Genomic DNA, 22,111 nt, shown 5'->3' with positions numbered 1-22,111 from the left:
TATAGGAGTAGGGTTGGGGCTTGTAGGAGCTAAGGTGGGGTTGAGTGAGGTAGTGGCTAGGGAATGGAGGAGCTGGTGACATCACTAGTGACAGGAGGTAAGCCAGTATTAGGTTACTCTCTAGGCGGGAACAGGGGCATGCTGAGAAGAAGGGTTTATTCTTTGGTGGGAGCAACCATCTTGGCATGATGTCACACAGGGGAGGGGGCAGGGCACAGTAGGGAGAGGGCAGCTACTATACATAATAGCTACTGAGGTAGTGGGAGACTTATCAATTACTTCAATATTTAACATTAATTTATCACAATCTTAAAGTAACATTTAGATTAATTCCTGGTGTCTGTGTGATCCAAGGAAACACAAATTAGTATAGTAACATTGCTTGTACACTAGGTAAGAGTGTGAACTTTAGGCAGGTGTGGGCAGAAGCAGCAGTACTGGTAGTGCGAGGTGAGAAGTATACACCAAAAGAAGCCAAAAGCCAGCTGGAATAGTTCGTGAATATGATTTTAATCTTGTTTGCAATTATTTTGAGGGGGAGAAACCATGTGGATCAGAATTAAGATGCTCTGGTTTCAAGGAAACCAACTTGTCAAATCCTCCTTTGGACTCTTCTTGAGAAATCTGTCTGCTTCTAACACAACTCTGCCTGTGCTGACCTTCTTCACAAAAGATCCATGCCCACTTTGTAATGAAGCTAAAGAATTACTCAAGCCTTACACAAACTGGGTACTATATGACAGTGTGGCTCTGTGGAATGGATATAACGTGTGATACAAAGTATCTGCCTGGATCCTTTCTTTAGGAAAAGAGATTAAATGATTTTTCATTTAAATTTTCTTTCTATTCTTCAGAGAGAGTTTAGTGCTGATTTCCATAAAACTCATTACCCTTAAGTGTTTTTCTTTAACAGTACTGATTTTACTGCTCTGATCTTAGTATGAGTCAAAGTTAACTAGCAGGTGCAGATGTGTGCTTTCTTTAAACTTTTGTCCCCATTCCTTTTATCTTATTTTGTAACTCCCATGGAACGTTTTCATGTAGGAAACCATAACACCTTTGCCATTCTTCCTGCCAAAACACTCTGGTCCTGATTCTTAGGCAGCTTCCCAGCTGGGACCTGTCTATTTCACAGGTAACTGTGAAGAGCCCTGATGCTGAATGTAGCAGGTGTAACAGAAAAGTAGAAATGCCTTATGTAATGAAATCAGTCATGTTTTGGAAGTCAAGGGTATAAGAACATTGTGGACCTAAAACCAATAAATGACAGCAAAATCTCTGAGCAGTACAAACAGTCTGAGGATCAATTAACCAGTGCAGTTTTTGCATCACTGCATGGTCTCTTAAATACAAAGCTTTAGCCTGAGTTTCAGTTTATCTTACAGGAGGTGGATAGCACCCCTCCTGAAATCTCTGCTTGGTAAGGAAGATATAAATTTGACATTCCTGACTTTGATTTGAATGCACAGTTTCTTATGATGCATCAAGCAAACATCTCAAAACTTGAAAAACAGCTCCTGAATTGACTCATCCCCTCAAGATTTTTCCCCTGTCTCTATAGGCACCTTCCTGAGGAAATGACCATGGTCTCATACTCTTTTTGTCAGTTTCACAGAGCCCTAAGAAGATCCTCAACTCAGAGACACCATGTAAATGTTGGCATTCCTCTTTTGATTGATGGAAGTACCATGTGGGAACTGTTTGTTTATGACCATTTTATAAAATAAGATTCTCTTGGCAGGGAGAATAATGGAGGAAGGGAGAACCCCATTTGTTTTATTTATTTTTCCCTTCTGTGTTTATGTGGAAGCACTTCTCATGAACTGGACAGTGCTGTTCATAGGAAGAAGGCTCTCTGCATTCATGTTCCTTCTCTGGAGGGCTTAGTTTTTAATGAAAGAATAAATGCTCTTCTGCTCTGTAGATAAAGTGAAATGTAAATCATTACAAACTGCACAGTCAATAAAGGGATGTTTTAATGAATAAAAATGAACAAAAAAAGAGTGTCAACTTTAAAGTGAGATGGCCCTAGATTTATAAATACTCTTCAAAGATTGAATAAAATTATTTTTCTAGAGTCTGCATGTATGTAATGATTGCTAGGTGTTATCGTTAACATAGCCTGTCATAAACAGCCTGGTTATCGAGATACAAGTACCTACAATTTACAGTGGAGTTTACCTGACTCAAAATTTCATTTGTTTCACATTTCTTTTGTAAATCTTTCAACAACTTGCACAAACATTGAGAACATCATGAAATATGAACTTGGGAATTAGAATAAAATAATTATTAAGTTGATATTAAATAATTATTAAGGTTTTAAAATTCTTCATTTCCATGTCTGTTAATTTTCCAGAAGACATCCATTGATATTTTTTAAAAATCAAATTTCACTTGTGAGTAAAACAGAAATTATTACTACTCATGTTTGTGAAAAATACTATTACCATGCACAATAAACACAATATATTAGACCTTTTTGATTTACCAACATATTTCTATTAATTTTTCAATTATACAAAAGATTTTACATCAAAGGAATTTAATGTAAAATATAATACAGTAATGTCTATGACTTTTAATTAAAATGTTTTCTGATATCTGAGAATTGGATTTTCTTTATATATATATTTATATATATTTATATATATTTATATATATATTTATATATATATATATTTTGTTTGTTTGTTTTTGGTACCAGTGATCGAACCTGGGTCCTTGACCTGGTGCAGCAGGTGGTGAAACCACTGAGCTAAATCCCCGGCCCTTTTTATTTATATATTAATTGGTACATTTTAGGTATACATTTACATTTATCATTGGGTGTTTGTACCTGAACATGTTGTGTCTTAGTTCTTATTTTTTCCCCCATTACCTATGTGCCCTTCACCCCCACCACCCTTCCCTATTTACATAGACTTCGATTCCATTTTTTTTCTTCTCATAATTTTTCCTTTTCCTTCTTGCCTTTCCCCTTCCCCTCCCACCACCCCTACACCTTTGGACCTTTTCCTATTTCAAATTATAAATTATTCATTTTAATCATTTTAACCCTTGTTTACACTATCAGTTTCTCACAGTAGTGAAACTATTCGATATTTACACATGTGTGTCCTATTTACTTAAAAGTATGGCCTCAATATGCATCCATTTAGTTATAAATTACTCTAGTTTCTCATTCTTTATGGTTGAGTAGTACTACATTTTATTAAAAAACCACATCTTCTTTATCCAGTTTCCAGTTGATGGGCACTTGGGCTGTTTCCAAACTTTAGCTATTACAAACTATGCCGCTATAAACATAGGTACACATATATCACTGTGGTATGATTCTTTTAATTCTTTGGAGAAGATACCCAGTAGGGGAATAGCTGGGTCAAACGGGACCTCTAGTCCTAGTTCTTTGAGGTATCTCCATACTGATTTCCACAGCGGTTGCACCAGTCTGCACTCCCACCAGCAAAGGAGAAGGGTTCCTTTCTCTCCACACCCCCGCCAGCATTTGTTATTGGTTGATTTCTTGATAGCAGCCATTCTTTGTGGGGTGAGGTGGAATCTTAGTGTTTTCTTCTTCATCTCTCAAATGACCAGTGATGTTGAACATTTTTTCATAATTTATTTGCTCTTTTTACTTCTTTGTCTGAGAAATGTCTGTTCATTGCAGATGCCCATTTTTGAATTGGGTCTTTGAATTTGGGGGGTCTGATTTTTTTCAATTCTTTATATATTCTAGATAATAGACCTTTGTCTGAGGTACAGCTGCAAAAAATTTCTTCCCACATTGTAGGTTGTCTCTTAGTTCTGTTGGTAGTTTCTCTTGAAGTGCAGAAGCTTTTTAATAAGATGAGATCCCAGTCATCGATACTTTGTGCTAGTTTCCGTGCTACTGAAGTTTTGTTCATAAAGTCTTTTCCTATGCCAATGTCATTGAGAGTTCTACCTAACTTATCTTCCAGCAAGTTTACTGTTTCTGTCTTGATATTTAGCTCTTTAATCCACTTTGATCTTAGTTTAGTGCATGGTGATACGTATGGGTCTAGTTTTAATCTTTGGCAGGTTGAGATCCAGTTTTTCCAACACCATTTATTGAACAGGCTATCTTTTCTCCAATGAGGGGGGTTGGTTACTTTATCAAAGAGGAGGTGGCTGAGTGTGTCTGGAGTTGTTTCTGCATCTTCTAATCTATTCCACTGATCTTTGGGTCTGTTTCTTTGCCAGTACTATGAGAATTGGATTTTCATTTGAACCAACTGAGTATATAGGAAAATTCTAAATATATCATCTTCTAAAGATCTAAATATTAATACAGAAACACTAAACTTGCTAGAAGATAAATTAGGTAGTCTCTTGAAGACATTGGCAGAAAAGACTTTATGAACAAAACCTCAGGAACATGGGAACTAGCACAAATAATCAACAACTGGGATCTCATCTTATTAAAAAGCTTCTGCACTGCAAGAGAAACAACCAACAGAGCTAAGAGACAACCTGCAATGTGGGAAAATATTTTTAGCATCTGCACCTTAGAAAAAGGACTACAATCTAGAATATATGAAGAACTGAAAAGAATCAGTCCCCACCAAATTCAAAACCCAATTCAAAAATTGGCATCTGAAATTAATAGACATTTCTCAAAGAAGTAAAAGCAGCCTATAAATAGGCGAAAAATGTTAAACATTACTGGTTCTTCGAGAGATGCAGAAGAAAACACTAAGATTCCACCTCACCCCACAAAGAATGGCTGCTACCAAGAAATTAACCAATAACAAATGCTGGCAGGGTTGTAGGGATTAAGGAACCCTTCTGCATTGCTGGTGGGAGTGCAGACTGGTGCAACCACTGTAGAAATCAGTATGGAGATACCTCAAAGAACTAGGGCTAGAGGTTCCATTTGACCCAGGTATTCCCCTGCTGGGTCTCTTCCCAAAAGAGTTAAAAGAATTATACCACAGTTATATATGTGCATCCATGTTTATAGTGGCACAGCTAAAGTTTGGAAACAGCCCAAGTGCCCATCAACTGGAAACTGGATAAAGAAGAGATTTTTTTTTTTTAAATAAAATGGAGTGCTCCTCAGCCATAAAGAATGAGAAACTAGAGAAATTTATAGCTGAATGGATGCATATTGAGGCCATACTCTTAAGTGAACTAAGTAGGACACACATGTGTAAATATCGAATAGTTTCTCTAGTGTGAGAAACTGAAAGGGTAAATAAGGATTAAAATGATTAAAATGAATAATTGATAACTTGAAATAGGAAGAAAATGTCCAAAGGGATAGGGGTGGTGGGAGGGGCAGGGTAAAGGAAAGAAGGGAAAGGAAAAATGATGAGAAAAGAAAAAAAATGGAAACAAAGTCTATGTAAATAGGGAAGGGTGGAGGGAGTGAAGGGCGCACCAGTAATGGAGAAAAAATAAGAACCAAGATACATTGTGTACAGGTACAAGCACCCAATGATAAATGTAAACATATTGTATACCTAAAATGTACCAATAAAACAATTTAAGGAAAAAATACATCATCTTCTAAAAGTGCATACAATTTACCACGTTCATTTATTTAAATAGCTATATATTTGTTTGCAAGCATTTATTACCTGTTTTCTATATATCATTTCTTATTTCTTTATATATATACATGACTTTACTTTCATATATATATATATACATATATATCATTGACATGGTAATTTAAAATGATTTAGTGGTGTTATATTAAAATAATTTTCAGCAAATTAAATCTTTTCTATTGAAACAGCAGGTACAGTCAGTTATAATTTCTTCATAAACTTAGCACTAAAAATGAATAAGCTTTCAACTATAATATATTTGTCATGGAAAAAAGATTGGAGAATTGTATTAATATAAGCAAAACAGCATGAAGGAAAGGCACATTAGATTAAAATCATTTACATAATTTGATGCATTTTGAATGTGAAAAATAATTTTAGTGTACATTTAAAGGCCATAACTTTTTACAAAACTTCAAAGAAAATCATCTTCAGGGCAAGTAAGGCAAAATGCTTAGAGATAAAAAAAATTCCATTAAACTGGTCTGCTAATTCTGTTTTCAGATAAGCTTTTTTTATGGCTTTGAAATACATGTGTCCATCTATTTTTATTTAAAAATCATTGAGTTATGTGTTGACACTATCAGAATCAATTGATTTCTTATCTCGTGTTTAGAAGATTTAATTACAACATTGGCTGACACAGCCTCTTCTAATAACAAGTTCATATAATTGAACAAAGTAATTGAAGATACAAAACCATATCAGTGTGCCCGCTAATATAAAGAGGTTGAGACCCCATGGAAAATTAAGTCAATTGGATTCAAAGTGGCACTACATAATTAATCAAAACAGAGATTTTTTTTTCCTGACAAGTATAAAATAGTTTTTAAGCCCATAAAAGCATACATCAAAACACTGTATAATGTGGTAGATTTACCTTTCAGACTTTCATTCACTTTTTATAATCAAAAAGAATTTTCTTTCTGTTGGTATTCAAAGATAAACTGTGATTGGTGTATATAAAAGAAAGTTGTGCACATGTTTACAGTCTGAAGCACTATTCACATGATTTACCCCCTTCTATACCCTTTCTGCATGTACTTCTTTTTTGTTTGTTTTTTTTGTTTTGTTTATACTAGGACTTGAACTCAGGGTCTCACACTTGCCAGGCAGACACTGTGCTGCTGAGCTATACTCCCCGCCCCCCTTCTGCATGTATTTCTAAACAAAATTGTTTGTAAAGATATTCAGTAGTTTCTATTATTATCAACCTACTAATTATCTTTTAAAAATTTTTCTGTAATATATTTCTAACATACTTACAAATAATAATTAGTAAAAACTATCTTGACTCTGTATAGGCATCTGAAATTAGTATCCTTTTATTTCCAAAGAGAAAATTCATTTTACTGATACTGAAATACACATATTTTCAGAGCAATGGGTGATTTTTTACATTGTTGTGTTTTTTTGTTTTTCCAAAGGACTGTTTAACATAATCACTATGCTTGGTAGATACAAATAAACTCTTCCTCAATTAACAGATCTTACAGATTTATACTACCTCACCAAATTATCTTCCAATTTTCTTTGAATTAATCTGACCAGGGAAAATCCCTATAGAGATGAAGTTTAGTTAATTTTATTCTTCATAAGTAAGGAACTGAAAGTCATTGTATATGTGAGTGTATGTGTGAACACGAGAACATTTTTGAATTATATTCCTCTATTTTGAAGGTTTTTCCTCAAATATTTTAATTGACTTTGAATAACAAATTGTAAAAATAATGAGTGTTGGGCTAGGTCCAGTGATGCATACTTATAATTTCAGATAGCTACTTAAGAGGCTGAGGCTGGAGGATCCCAGTATCCCATATTCTAGGCCAGTCTGGGGAACTTAGCAAGAGTCTGTCTCAAAATAAAACTTCAAAAAGGGCTGGAGTTGCAGTTCAGTGGTACAGTACTCGTCCAGCATGGGATAGTTCTGGATTTGATCTGTCACTCAAAAAACAGCAGCAACAACAACAACAAAAAGCAAAACAGTAACTCTTTTTTTCTTTTTTTTTTTTTTTTTTACCGGGGATCAAACTCAGGACCTTGTGCTTGTGAGGCAGGCACTGGAACCACTGAGCTAAATCCCCAGCCCCTTTTTTCCTTTTTTTAAATTAATGTATAGCTTTATTATCATTCACTAAACACACACATATACAAAAATTAAAATTATTCAAAGAAAAGCAATGCAAGGGAAAAAAACTATAATAACATTCAAATATAATAGAACTTAACCAAAGCAAAACTGGAAAGTACTTAAACATTTTTGCATATAATTAAAAAAAGACTCAAGCATTAACAAAACATCAGAAGATGTAATTTGTTTTAGAAATATTTTCAAAACTAATATTGAACAAATACTGGTTTGGAGAAAAAATTCTAATTAACTAGTAGACTCCACATAGGCCAAACTTTTTGAAATTTAAATTTCTACACAGTCATGTGATACGTGATGGAAATATAATCTGAGAAATACGTTCTTAGGCAATTTCATCTGTCTGTATGGCAAAGTACCACACAGAGTGCCAACTTATAAGTGCAAACTGAAAAGGTATACGTTAATTGTCTGTGATGGCCTCGTGATATTATCCAAATACACAGTTAAACACGAGATACATGAGGCTACACTGACATAGCAGCACACTGTTTTACAATAAACTCTTTTGTATAAGTAGGATTATGCTCTAAAGGATGAAAAGAACAGCATGTTATGATAAGTACCTAAAACAGTAACAGTCGCTTATCACACTATCCAGTACTGTATACTATACATAGTTGTATGTCCGTCTTCTGGAAACATACCCTTCTCTCCTTTGATCTCAGTGACTCTTCCTTCCCAGCCCACTGATGAGCTCCAGCCTAGTCTCTATCTACATCTCTTACTATATTTATAAACACAATCTATATATGGATTCTTTCCAGATTCCAGCCTATAACCTGATCTCTCCCCTTCCCCTCCTACTACCCCTACTCCTTTGAACCTTTTCTTCATATTTTAAATTATCATTTATTCATTGTAATCATTTTAATCCTTAATTACACTTTCAGAAATTACACTAGAGAAAATATTCGGTATTTACACATGTGTGTCCTATTTATTTCACTTAAAAGAATGGCCTCAATATGCATGCATTTAGCTATAAATGTCTCTAGTTTCTCATTCTTTATGGATGAGTAGTACTCCGTTTTATAAAAAAAAAAGAAATCTTCTTTATCCATTTATCCAGTCTTCAGTTGATGGGCACTTGGGTTGTTTCCAAGCTTTAGCTATTACAAACCGTGTCACTATAAACATGGGTGCACATATATCACTGTGGTATGATTCTTTTAATTATTTTGGGAAGACACCCAGCAGGGGAATACCTGGGTCAAATGGGACCTCTACTCCTAGTTCTCTGAGGTAGCTCCATACTGATTTCCACAGTGGCTGCACCAGTCTGCACTCCCACCAACAATGGAGAAGGATTCCTTTCTCCCCACACCCTAGTAAGCATTTGTTATTGGATGATTCCTTTATAACAGCCATTCTTTCTGGGGTGAAGTGGAATCTCAGTGTTGTTTTCATCAGAATCTCTCGAATAATCACTGATATTTAACATTTTTTTCATATATTTATGTTCTGCTTTTACTTCTTGTTCTGAGAAACATCTGTTCATTTCAGATGCCCATTTTTGAATTGGGTCTTTGAATCTGAGGGGTTTGATGTTTTTCAGTTCTTTATATATTCTAGATAGCAGTCCTTTGTCTAAGGTGCAGGTGCTGAAAATTTTTTCCCACATTGTAGGTTATCTCTTAGCTCTGTTGGTGGTTTCTCTTGCAGTACAGAAGCTTTTTAATAAAACAAGATCCCAGTTGTTGATTCTTTGTGCAAGTTCCTGTGTTTGTGAGGTTTTGTTCATAAAGTCTTTTCCTATGCCAATGCCTTCAAGAGTTCTACCTAACTTATCTTCCAGGAAATTTAATGTTTCTGTCTTAATATTTAGATCTTTAATCCACTTCGATCTTATTTTAGTGGATGGTGATAAGTGTGGGTCTAGTTTTAATCTCTGGCAGGTTGAAACCCAGTTTTTCCAACACCGAGAAATAGACTGACAGAATGGACTAAGAAGAAAAATCCAATGATATGCTGTGTACAGGAAACACATCTAACTCAAAAAGAAATACATAGAATGAAAGTAAAATGATGGAAAACAGTTCTCCATGCCACAGGAACCCAGAAATAAGCAGGGGTAACAATGTTATTTGCAGATAAAGTAGATTTCAAACCAAAACTAATTAAGAGAGACAAAGATGGTCACTACATCCTTGTGAAGGGAATAGTCCAAGAGGAAGAGATGACAATCATAAATATATATGCACAAAATACAAATGCCCTCAACTATACAAAGCAAATATTAATGGACATGAAAAACCAAAAGAGCACTAATACAATTATAGTGGGGGACTTCAATATCCCATTATCACAAATAAACAGATCATCTAGACAAAAAATTAACAACGAAATTCTAGAACTGAACCAAGCTATTGAACAAATGGACTTAATAGATGTATACAGAGTGTTCTACCTCACAAAACCAGAATACACATTCTTCTCAGCTGTACACGGGTCATTCTCCAAAATAGACCACATGCTAGCTCATTGGACATGCCTAAGTAAATGTAAAAGAATCGAAGTTACCCCCTGTATATTATCAGACCATAGTGCAATAAAACTGGAGATCAATGACATAAGAAACTGCAAAACTCACACAAACACGTGGAAATTAAACAACACCCTCTTGAACAACAAATGGGTCACAGAGGAAATTAAAGAAGAAATTAGACAGTTTATACAAGTAAATGATAATGCCAGTACAACATACAGGAATCTATGGGACACAATGAAAGCAGTTCTACGTGGGAAATTCATAGCAGCTCATGCCCATATTAGGAAAATAGAGAGAACTCAAGTAAATAACCTAATGCAGAACCTCAAACTCCTAGCAAAAGAAGAGTATAACAAACCCAAAGCTTGTATAAGAGAGGAAATTATAAAGATCAGAGCAGAAATCAATGCAATGGAGACTAAGAGAATGATACACAAAATCAATGAATCAAAGACTTGGTTTTTTGAAAGAATAAATAAAATCAATAAACCCCTAGCCAACCTTATCAAAAAAGCAAATAAAAGGCTCAAATCCATGCAATTAAGAATGAAGAAGGTGAAGTCACAACAGACCCAGCAGAAATCCAGAGCATCATCAATACCTGCTTTGAGAACCTGTACTCTAATAAAATGGAAAACACAGAAGAAATGGACAGATTCCTAGATACATATGAACTACCAAAATTAAATGAAGAAGATATAGAAATTCTAAACACCCCTATTACAATGAGTGAAATTGAAAATGTAATACAAAATTTACCAACAAAGAAAAGCCCAGGTCCTGATGGCTTCACTGCTGAATTTTACAAGACATTTAAAGAACTATCACCATTACTCTTTAAACTCATCAAGGAAATTGAAAAGGAAGCCAGGCTTCTAAATTCATTCCTGGAAGCAAGTGTTACTTTGATTCCAAAACCAGGGAAAGACCCAACCCAAAAAGAGAACTGTAGGCCAATCTCCATAATGAACATAGATGTAAAAATCCTCAACAAGATACCGGCAAACAGAATACAAAGGATCATCAAGAAGACCATACACCCTGACCAAGTCGGATTTATCCCAGGGATGCAAGGATGGTCCAGCATTCCTAAATCAATAAATGTAATACACTATATCAACAGAGTCAAGGACAAAAACCATATGATCATCTCAACAGATGCAGAAAAGGCATTTGACAAAATCCAACACCCATTCATGATAAAAAAAAAAACCCTACAGAAAATCAGAATAGAAGGTCATTATTTCAATTTGATTAAGGCTATCTATGAAAAACCAACAGCCAACATCATACTAAATGGTCAAAAACTGAAAACTTTCACACTAAAATCAGAAATAAGACAAGGATGCCAACTATCACCACTCCTGTTCTATATTGTTCTGGAAACATTAGCCATAGCAATTAGAAAAGAGAAAGAAATAGCAGAAATAAAGACAGGAAAGGAAGCAGTTAAACTGTCATTATTTGCTGATGATATGATACTTTACATAGAAGACCCAAAATACTCTGCCAAAAGACTTCTAGACTTAATTGACAGATTCAGTAGAGTAGCTGGAATATAAGGTCAACACTAAAAAAACAATACCCTTTTTATTTACAAATAATAGACTCATTGAGAGAGAAATTACAGAAACAATTCCTTTTACAATAGCATCCAAATAAAAACAAATATCTAGGAATCAATCTAACAAAAGAAGTAAAAGATCTCTACAGTGAAAACTGTAGCACTGTGAAAAATGAGATCAGGGAGGATATAAGAAAATGGAAGGACATCCCTTGTTCCTGGGTAGGAAGAATCAATATAGTGAAAATGGCCATATTTCCAAAACTGCTATATAGATTTAATGTAATGCCCATTGAAATTCCATCAATATATTTCATCAAACTAGAGAAAATAATCCAAAAATTCATTTGAAACCTGAAGAGACATAGAACAGCAAAAGCAATTCTAGGCAACAGAGACATGGCTGGGGGTATTATAATCATCAATTTAAAACTATACTGCAAAGATACTGTGATAAAAACAGCATGGCACTGGCAAAGAAATAGACCTGAGGATCAGTGAAATAGATTAGAAGATCCAGAAACAACTACAGATATACTCACCCACCTCATCTTTGACAAAGGAGCCAACCATCCTCATTGGAGGAAAGATAGCCTATTTAATAAAAACATTAACTCTTAACAGTAAATATTAAATATCATGACATAGAAATCAAGTTACAAATTAAGTCTTTAGGATTAATGCTGAGGAAGTAAATCAGAAAGTATTTCCCAAAATATCACCACCAGAACAATGAAATTTACCATCTTTATGTGAGATTTTAAAAAATCATTAGGTGTTAATTCTTTTATTTTATAACTTGATTAAAATTTATTTTGTGAAAATCTCCCTCAGGTTCTCCTAATGACTGTATTTTCAAATGTTTAGATATAGCACTTGAAAGGATAAAAAAGGCAGCTTATCCTGTAGATATCGTTGAACTGGCCAAAATTTAAGGATCTACCCCAGCGGACTTGGCCAACAAGTGAGGCAGAATTCCAGCCCTTTCCAGGAAGCCAAGTTGTCAGGATTAACACAGAAAAGTGGTTCAAAGTCACATACGACTAACTGTTGAGACATTAGAAGAAATATTATTCAGAGGTCTCATGTCAGGATACACATATACACATAGAGTGGGCCCCCTTCATTTGTAAGGGATACATTACAAGACACCCCAGTGGATGTCTGAAACTGCAGATAACACCAAATTCTATATATCATATACTATATTTCGCTATGCATATGTAAATATAACATTTTATTTTTAATTTAGGCACAGTAAAGTATTACTACTACTAATAATAAATAATAGTCAAATTACAACAATATACTCTTACAGAAGTTGTGTGAATGAAATTATATGAATGTTCTCTCTCTCATTCTTTCTTTTTCTGCCTCTCTCAAAATATCTTATTTTTCCACTACACAACCTTAATATTTTTGGACTTCATTTGACAATGAGTAACAAAAACCATGGTAACTTGAAGCATGGATGGAAAAGAAACAACAGAAAACAAAACTGTAAATAAAAGGGTAAAGAGAGTCCATAGTACCAAACTTTTACCTAATACCAAATTGGTGACTTATGAAAAAGATATTACAAGTGTTCAAGTGTACATGTCAAAAGAAACCACCAGTATTATAAGACAGTTCAATGAGGCAGAATAAAATGGTGTTAATTATGTGCAGAGAATGAGTTTGTTTATAAATGTCATTAATAAACACAATTTTACAATCTTAGACAACTGAAATTCCCTTTTGCTATGAAGATTAAATGTCTTGCTTGCAAAATAAGCTTTTTGTTTCTTAGACAAGTTCATAAAAAACTCCAATGACATTTGAATAATTAATTTCAAGTCTATGATGCTCAAAATAAGAAAAAAGTAGGCTTAATGTTCCTCTCATAACTCATTGACTAATGTGAATGTAATGGATTGACTTTCCTACCCTCAATATTCAAATCTTGAAGCCTTAACCTCATGAACTCAAAATGAGAACTTACTTGAGAAGTACTCAAGTTAAAGTAAGATCATTAGAATAGGCCCTAACCCAACATGATTAGTGTCCTCATAAAAGTGGAAAATTTAAAGACAAACAGACATATAAAGGGAACTCCATGTGATTGAACAATTTACAAGCCAAGTGAGGGGAATCTGCACCCGGCCCTTTCAGTAGCCTTATAAAGAACGAACCCCTTGATTTCTGACTTCTAAGAGTGTCCAGAACTATAAAATAAATTTCTGTTTAACGCAACTCCGATTGTTTGTGGGCTTAGTTACAGCAGCCCTAGAGAAGTAGTATGAGAGAAACTAATGAAATACAATATAGTAAAATATTTTCAGTGCACGAGATGACTATAAATGAATACAGATTGTATCACATAGTATGTTTTGATCCCCAACCTGTACATTTCTCTTTTTTCCCATCTTGTACATTTCTTGCCATCTTTTGAAATACTGACCCAATTTCAGAGCTCCCCTTGAATTTTTCTGAATTTTGTCATTCTTTCCTCTTCATCACTTCTTACCTCTCTACTGTAGCTCACTGTTATTTCCAATGTTCATGTTTCTGGGTTTTTGCCACCAGAAATTTGAGTTTCTGAAACCATATACAATGTTTAATGATATCTTTGTATCTTTTATTGATCTTAGTTGACTAAGTTACCATAACACATGTATAGTTTATTTGAGTAATAAATTTCTTTGCTCAAACCTCCCCAGTGCATCATTTTTCAGCTAAACCCTCAGCTTATCTTAGAAAGGTATTTCCCTGTATAAAATGTTTTTAATGTCTTTATTAAGTATACATTTTATTAAGTGCTTTAAAATGCTAAGGACCAAAATATAGAGAGTTCAGGTTTTCATTTATAGGAATTATAAAGTAATGCTACAAATACATTTATTTATTTCTAATTATTATAATCACAAACATTTACATATGTTTAAATTTAAAAGTTGATAATGTAACCTCATTTTTTTAGCTGGAAGACACTGTTGGCTGTTTAAATGTATCAGTTCATATTCTTCATATTCCTTGAAAGCTAGATATAAGTCCAGTTCATGCAATACTCCACCAATCCATATTGAGAATATCTGCCTGAGCAAGCTACATTTCACTATCTTTACAGAGATACTGGAGTGATTCAGCAATTCATTCAATAAGTATTTGCTGTGCACTTAACAAAGTGCTTGGCACTAGGATACAGGAAATATCCTTCCCCTCTTTCTATCCCTGCACTTACTACACTTTAGGAAGGAGAGAAGACAAAAGACAAAACAAGCCACTATCTTACTTATCACCATTTACACATGGAATATCATATATCCAAAAAGAAAAAGAAAAGAAACCAGAAGCAGGCTAGGAAGAATAGATGGATCCACCTGTTTTCCAACCCTAGATGGGGAATGAATGGCCAAGACCTCCAGAAGGACACATTTAAGTAAGATCTGAAGAGGGAAGGCACCAAATCATGTGGTTATTTAGAACCCATTGGCTCTAGGTGGAAGGCATTACTAGGAAGAGGAGTTTTGAAGCATGTTTGAGGAATAAGCAAACAGAATGAATGAGGAAGAGCATGGTGGGAGGTGAGATTTATAGGTAATTGTGGGCAGAGGAAAAGGCAGTATATGTAGTGTTTTGTAAGCCATTTTAAGCATGTCTTCATTTTTGTTTCTTCTATTTTGTTTTAATGAATCAGGAATCTTTCAAAGGACACCGAGTAGAGGATGGATGTAGTTGGATTTAGGTTTTCTGTAGGACTACACTGGCTACTTTGGTAAAATAAACTAAAGAAGGAAGAAAGAAACATATATTGATGTTTAGCATGGGAGTAATAACAGTAGGAGTAAAGAGAAATGTTAAATTCTAGACATACTGTATGTATCTTTACAAGTATACATGTATATGTAGAAGTTTGGTTTAGTTTCACTTTGTTTTGCTGTCCTGGGTATTGAACCTAGGGCTACATATATTTAAGTCGGCACCAATTTGGTTGGCCAAAAGCTATGAGAAAAAGACATAAATCACTGATAACTCTACAAGGAGAAAAATGAAGTAGCTATTTAATGAAATGGGCATATTTTAGAGAGATGATATTATGGTAAATATCAGATCAATTTGAATTTAAACAATTTAATAGTTATGGGTTATGCAGGGGAAGATGCCTAATAGGAAACTAGATGTGTAAATAGAGTATAGAGAGGGAATTATAATTTGAAATTCCTTCATAAATGAAAGATTATTTAAAACCATGATGTTAGCTCAGATCACATACTGAGAATACGTGGCAGGAAAATAGGTAAGACCCAAGGGTTAACTCTTAGACCCTGAACAGATCACTGAAATGATTCATGTCAAGCAGATGAGAAGGAATCAACAAAGGAGACAGAGAGGTGGTGGTCTCCATGTTAGAAGGAAAGCTAGGAGAGTTCAGTATATAGGAGTTGGGAAAAGCTCTTCTATGTAAGGGAATCATTACTATCTAAAAAATTGGTAGTAGACCTATGTGGGTGAAAAGCACCTATCATTGGAATTAGTAATGTGGCAATGACAGCAATAAGAATCTGAACAGTTCTGGTGTGGAGCAGGAATTTGAGTGGAAAGGCTTGCAGAGAAAATAGGACTTTAGAGGTATTGAACAGTACATGTTCATTTTGGATTTATTTAAGGAGGAAAATGTGGTAACTAGAAATATAAGGGAGTTTAAAAAAGAAAAATAGAGTTTTGTTTAGAGTTGGATTTTGTCTGTACTGTTGTTTTATTTGGGTGGAGTTGATTTTGTGCTTCAGATTGAGGAGGAAACAGTTTGTTTCCTGTAGAGAAAAATCTTGTGGAGAAAATATTGGATGATGCAGAAAACATCAGTGTCATTCTGGTACCATGTTACTAAGTAGCTAAGAAGGGTTAAGATCTAGTATACAAATGGAGGATTTGCCTTAGGTAGAAGCAGATGGTTCACGTATGCTAGAAAGATGAAATGTATAATATAGCAGCACAGTAGGTAGCAAGTGTGGGAGAAGAAGCTGTGTCACTTCTGCTTGACTTGAAAACAAGGTCATCAGCTGGGAGAGAAGATGTAGACATGTGACCTGTTTCAGAGGGGAAGTTTTGAATTGACAATTAAGAACTATAGTCTAATAGACTCATCAATATGATTGCTGGGCAGCTTTAATATTTGAGCTTTGAGCGAAGTGATACATAGTTTTAGTTAAGTGATATCTTCAGTATTGTTTCAAATTTTTACCCAGCCATATGCCTCTACTGGGTAGAGATATACTACTGGGAAGCAGGTTCATCATTCACTGAGCACCAACTTGTCTGAGTCCATTACTCAGTAAGGTACATGAAGCAGATTAATTACAAATAGGCAGCAAAGGACAAAAATGTCTAAGATGCAAAGAGAACTGGTCCTTCAAAGCTCAGGATGGATTAGGTCTCACCTCTGCATCCCTCATTTGCATTGTAGCTGACAAAAGCCAGGAAGTAGCCCATCTGGGTTTCTATATCTCAAGGTTACAAAATTCAAGAGGCTACAGCATTGCAGTAAATCTTGTTTCTATGGAGGGCACCCAAATGGGGACTGGGCTGTTTCAGTCCATTTCTCCATATCTCAGGATGTTCATTCCCAGCACTTCCTACAGTTATTCTTTAGGACAAAAAGTGTGAACATGGGGGAGAACTGGGTTGCTCTGAATTCATCAGAACTGTCTTGCAGGTAGGTGAAGAGTAGTTGCAGCCAGGGATATGGTGTATCCAGAGCCATAAAAGATGCACGAAGTCAAGAGATTTGAGGGCATATTCATGAGTGGATGAAGTCTTTCTAGAATTTAGGATGATAAAGAGAGAAGTAAGAATGTCTAGCGAGTGATGGGCAATGGGAAGTGGGAAGCCAATGGACTGAAGGGGCCCGTGAAGGTACCGTGTTATTCCACATATGATATGAGAGCACATAACTTTAATCTGTTGAAGACAATGGGCAGATTGAGGCATCTGACACTGAAATGATGAAAAGGTTGTTGGTTGTTGAAAATGACAAGTTTGACATAAAAATGATAGCAGTGAATGGATAACTGAGTAGCAAAGAAAGCATTGTGAATTTGCCAGAAGCCCTATTAGCAGACAGGTGAAAAATAGCCAAACAGCAGTACATGGACCTCTGAAAATATGTCAAATTTTAAAATTTTGTCACAAAATTGTTCTTAAAGTACTCTTGTTAGCCTTTTTTATGTGTACAACCTGCAGTGTTGCAAAGATTTATTTCTGATATGGAAAATCTGTGCTCTTTTTCTTTTTCATTTTTTCCTGGCTCAATCTTATGATTGATTTGTTTACTTGCTTTTTGGAAAGCAGTATTCTGTTTTGTTATTCTTGATTGTGTATTTATCAATTGTGCAATTGTCTATTTTATTTTCTATTAATTATCATGTAAAATTTGCTAAAGTTTCTAATATCTGAGTATTCAATAACTAAGAATATTCAATAACTTTATAACTTGATAACTTTATAACTTGAATAAGAATATTCAATAACTTTATAGAAGAGTTCCATAATCTTTTAAGATTTTCTATTTCTTAACATAAATGTATGGAAGAGAGATATTTTGTCAAAAGTTATACATTTGTATATTTTTATATAATTTCATATATTCCTAAATTCATTTGCAGAAATACAATAGATTTTCTTCTATTTCAGAAATACCATATAAATTATTACTTTAAAAATGAAAACATATTTATTATATTATAAACCCCAATGGAGTTATATTTTGCATTTATTTCATTGCAACTGAGGTTTAATATTCCTAACATAAAGCAATTTTATATTTTATTATAAATTAATTTATTTTTCTTCACCTGATTATCCTTTGACAATCATTAATTAATTTTATAGATGTTCATCTCACTCACATCCTTTTATATATTACACATATCCCTTTCTGTACTCTAAATCATATGTATTTTTCCCAGTTATCATTTACATTTTAATTTTACTTATATTTAGGTATATAGATTTTTTAAATTGAGTAAGCTAATATTTCAGTACCATTTATCTTTTGTTTTTCATTTTTATACTTAGAGATAACTTTTATGCTCTCAAAATTATATAAACTACAACCTCTATTTTTATGAAGAAAGTATATGAATTTTAAAATATTCATTTTTCATTCATTTTAGTATTATGTCAATTATTTAGTTGTGTTACATTAAATAGTTTGTATTTTATAATGTGTGTTCTTTTTACAATATTTAACTGAGAGGTAAGTTGAAAATGTTCATTAATTTTAAGAAAAGATATAAATGTAAAATTACCTTTGTAAAAGTAAATAGGTGAGTATTCTGCTTTGTTCAGATCTAGCATCATAATATAACTAATTTTATATCTCTCGTGAATATAATTCTTTTATTAATACTGTGTAATTATTACTACCTGAGAATAATAACTGTAAAATTTAAACGTAAAGCTGTGAACCACAGATATTTAGTACAAATTGAAAATAGGGAAGTACAGGAACTATTGATTAACAAAATATTTTATTCAGTGCACACTAAAACATAAAATCTGTGTGGTTTTGTTAAAATTTTTCTGGTTTGCCTTTTGTTTTTGAAAAGATAGATTTTAATACATGTAGATGAATTAACTTTTAAATCTATTAGGATATACTTAGATTATTTCATACTTGTTTACTACCTTAATATTGTTATCTCTCTTCCAGATTGTCTGCTACATGATTATTAAGTTAGTCTTTGTTTGTGTTTGATTCACTATTGAATTATATAAGGAGGAAAAAAGTGTATAAAGCAAAGAGCCGAGATAATCTCATTTTAAAAAGAGACTGTATTTATTCAGAGCAGACTAGACTTTCAAAACTCTGACTTTTTATCAATTGCCTTGTCTGCAAGTTGGGGAAATCATACTAAAAAAAAACAGTAAAAATTATTTTTATCCAAGTATTATACATTGAAAACTGCTACATGAAACTAAAGACCAATTGGCACACCAACGACTATGCAGAGAAATACTTATATGAATTTAAACTTATCTCTGTATTTTACAAATTATTTTGTTGTATTCCACATGCATAGATTAAATTATAAATAATTTTTGCTTAAATTACAGTGATCTTAACTTTAAAAAGTGTAAAAATTTGGTCTGCATCTTACATAACAAGATAAAATTGTTATTTTAAACTGCCTGAGTAATGCATTAGCAGATCCTATTACAAAATGTTTTCTTTTCCCTACATATCACTAAAAATAGTCATTTTTACATCATGAATGATACTTTAATTCTCACATGAAATTAACTATCATTGATACCCTGTTTTTTAGTTTGTTTGTTTGTTTGTTTGTTTTGTACCTGGGATTGAACTGGAAACCTTGCGCTTTCAAGGCAGGCGCCAGAACCACTGAGCTAAATCCCTGGCCAAAATTAACTATTATTGATTATTTTTTGTTAGGCCCACTTGAGCCAAGAAGTATTCCATATTAAGAATATTTGTCGCCGCCTGCCGCGCAAGCACAAGGACCCGAGTTCGATCCCCAGTACCAAAAAAAACAACAAACAAACAAAACAACAACAACAACAACAACAAAAGAATATTTGAATTTTGGAATCTTTCTATATAAAAAGATACCTTGAGGATGGGACCTAAGTATAAATACCAAGTTAATTTTTGTATCATTCCTTGCACACATAACTTCAAGGTAATTTCATGGAATATTTTGAATAGTTGTGTGCATAAAACAATTTGTTTACATTAGCTGAAGGGGCTGAGGATTTCTTCTTCAGAGATGCTGAATAAACTGCATACTGGACCCCTGTGATTTCACTGTCCCCTGCACAGGAGGTCAAGCATGGAATTTGCCAGTTGTGTCATGTCAGTGGTCAAAAATTTCAAGTGTTTTTCGAGCATTGAAGATTTCAGCTTTTGGATTAGGAATGCTCATACATGCTGGATTTATCTATAGGACATCTCAAAAGTGGTTATGTCAACTTTGTGAAGCTATTTCTTTGACTTCTGGGATGTCATTCTTAACTAGTTCTTCACTTATACTTCTATACTTCATGATTTTCTACCATTACCTAGAATCACATTGTTAGTAAATGAGAGACTGAGAATATGTATACAATTCCATAAACTCCAAGCCCATAATTTTCCCACTAGTCTAAATTGACAAGACAAGCAACTATCAAATTCAGCTCTTTCTCTTGATTGAAGCTGGAATTAAATTAATACAAGCCATTTATTCCTTTAATCAGAGTACAAAGTAAGTACCTATTATGAACCAGGCACTATTCTAGTTGTTATATCAGTGAAATATACAGTAAAGCTCCTTGCCCCACTGCAATTTATATTTTAGCAGATGGGAAAATGAATAATGAATTTAAGAATTGATAAAATGTATTCCATGGAGATATAGTTTGTGGGGGGAAAATACAAAATGGCAAAACTGATTGGTGAAGGAGTTAACTCTAACTTTGGAGGTCAGGGCAGAGCTCAACGAAATGATTTGACAATTGAGAAAAAACTTGGAGGTTGTGAAGACATTAAAATGAAGACATCTTGTAGAAGAATATTCCAGGCATTAAGAAGAGCTGTGAAAAATCTCTAAGACCAAAGGATTCTCCAGGTATTTAGGAAAAAAGCACATAGAGCATTGCGATTAGAATAGAATAAGCAAGAATAGTTCATTCAGAGTTTGTGCATTAGTTACATAGGACCTAGGAGGTCACTAGAAAACTTGAATTTTACACTGAAATGAAAACTATTTGAATAATTTTCAGTATAACTTTTCAATGAATAATTTTCCTTTTATATGGAAAACACAATATTGATAGAGGCAAAAGACCACTCAGGGACTTTTTAAGTCATCAAAATCAGTTGTTGCTGCTCAGAAGAGCATGGCAGCACTAGGACATAAGATTCCATCAGATTCTGGATATAATTTTAACAGAGTATGAAAGGATATAAAATGTGAGAATCATGATAACTCCAAATCATTCTTTTCTGAACAACAAAGATGGATTCAGCATAACTGAGATGAAAACCTGTATCTGGGTCCGGCGCCAGGAGGCCGGTTTGGCGCCCCCCGCGGCCGCCCAGGCCCGGGCCCACGTCAGGCGCCTGGCTCTGTACGCGAGTCCGGGGATCAGCGGCCTCTGCGGCCCGCCTCCCCCGCCCTCTCCTGGAGCCCGGCGCTGCGCGGACGACCGCTGCCTGGGCGGGGGTTTGCGGAGCTCAAGAGAGGCCCAGCTCCGCCCTGGGCCTGCCTAGGGGGAGAGCGGAGCGGCCCGCTGCTGGCTGGGTCGGGGCTCCCTCCAGGGAGGAGCGTGGAGTGGCGGCGACAGTAGAG

The 22,111-nt window shown here is 34.4% G+C and overlaps 1 pseudogene; it reads left to right on the top strand.

Moving 5' to 3' along the window:
• The first annotated feature begins 511 nt into the window (after positions 1-511).
• Positions 512-6,034, top strand: LOC101696903 (glutaredoxin-like protein C5orf63 homolog; annotated as a pseudogene).
• The last annotated feature ends 16,077 nt before the right edge of the window (positions 6,035-22,111 follow it).

Source organism: Heterocephalus glaber, unplaced genomic scaffold (assembly GCF_053883595.1).
Source record: "Heterocephalus glaber isolate CG9 unplaced genomic scaffold, H.glaber_assembly_v1.0 deba00001586, whole genome shotgun sequence".
Classification (NCBI taxonomy): domain Eukaryota; kingdom Metazoa; phylum Chordata; class Mammalia; order Rodentia; family Bathyergidae; genus Heterocephalus; species Heterocephalus glaber.
This window is presented reverse-complemented; position numbering and strand designations above follow the sequence as displayed.